This window comes from Cyprinodon variegatus, unplaced genomic scaffold, assembly GCF_000732505.1.
Source record: "Cyprinodon variegatus isolate N-32 unplaced genomic scaffold, C_variegatus-1.0 Scaffold6589, whole genome shotgun sequence".
Classification (NCBI taxonomy): domain Eukaryota; kingdom Metazoa; phylum Chordata; class Actinopteri; order Cyprinodontiformes; family Cyprinodontidae; genus Cyprinodon; species Cyprinodon variegatus.
In genome coordinates, this window is record NW_015157042.1 from 1 (window position 1) to 1,271 (window position 1,271).

Sequence of the window (1,271 nt, forward strand, 5' to 3'; positions counted from 1 at the left end):
GATATCAAAAAAGTACTCCAGAGTGTTGTTCAGCATGGGGGTGAGTAGAAAATGAAGGCTAATCATGTTTTGGGTGTACTATTCCTTTAAGATGAACAAATGTTCTTATAAATCTCAGTTTTTTCTTAATAAATTTGGTTTAACATCCTGGTGTCGCAGAAAAAAAAAAATCTAAGCAATGTATCAGAATTGCTGTGTAAAACACAAATCAGCAGCAGAAAACAGACACACAGCTTCAATGATTTGTTTCTGTTAAACATTAAGGTAGGAGTGTTTTGCGATGGAGGCTAATCTGCAACCGCATGGAGTCTGTACTTCCCCAGACAGACAAACCCCAATTCCTCAGTTCCTTATGAACCGATCAGCATGAAGAGGAAAACAAAAAAAACAAGAGAGAGCCTCACCTCTTCTATCATGGTGTCGATAGCCTCAGACAGTTCGGTCTTCGTAGCGTCGCTGGCCACCATGTTCCTCAGTCTCAAACAGTATTCCCTCAGCTGAAACAAAGCACAGCCGTCTTATTGAAGTGGAAACTTACTGGAAGGTTCCATCATCTGATTCCAACAGAAAACCGAGTGAAACGTGCAAATCCCACCTTATGGTTGAGGATGTCGTTCATTCTGCGCGAGGCCTCTGAGCTGTGGGACTCTGGGAAGCACTTCTTTGGAATGACGCCGTACTTCTCTGAACACAACAAACCGTACAGATTCAGCATCGGGTCAGAGATAGCTTATAGTTTTAGAAATAGACCGTGCATCAGACAGACGATACTTTTAGCTTATATTATTGTTTTAATTCCTTGTATTGGTCTGTATGTGCATCCGTTTACCGATTCAACAGTGCATTCAGCAGCCATGCATTAACATCATGGGAAGCCCATGAATGACAGCTCCCTCAATCTCCTACTCATTCCTAGTATTTTGGTTTGATTTTCTTTGTTTAAACTGAGACTGTTACAAACATGTTTTATCATTTAAATGGAGGTATAAAAAGCAATAAGAGCTGCAAGAATCAGACCAAGAAATATAAGCAGCAAACATGAAGGATCAGTTAGACTGGTATCGTTAATCTCTAATGCGTTCTAATTAATGTGTTCATTTATGTCTGACCAATGAGATTGACCAGCATGTCCCATTGTCCTCCATCATTGGTCGGGTTGGAGAGAAGAAACTGGACCAGGCGCCCATCTACCGGCTCCTTCCTCTGTGCCGTCTCCACGCACGCATGGAGGAAGTAGTAGCAACGCTCAATCTGCAACAAAGAAATAAAAA

At 41.5% G+C, this 1,271-nt stretch overlaps 1 long non-coding RNA gene across 1 annotated transcript; it reads right to left on the reverse strand.

Annotated features, from left to right (window-relative positions):
* Positions 1 to 400: 400 nt before the first annotated feature.
* Positions 401 to 1,257, reverse strand: LOC107081543. Its single transcript, XR_001481089.1, has 3 exons — positions 1,110 to 1,257; positions 596 to 684; positions 401 to 497 (listed from the first exon to the last, which is right to left on the reverse strand). It is a non-coding gene; the product is annotated as an uncharacterized LOC107081543 (long non-coding RNA).
* Between the last annotated feature and the right edge of the window lie 14 nt (positions 1,258 to 1,271).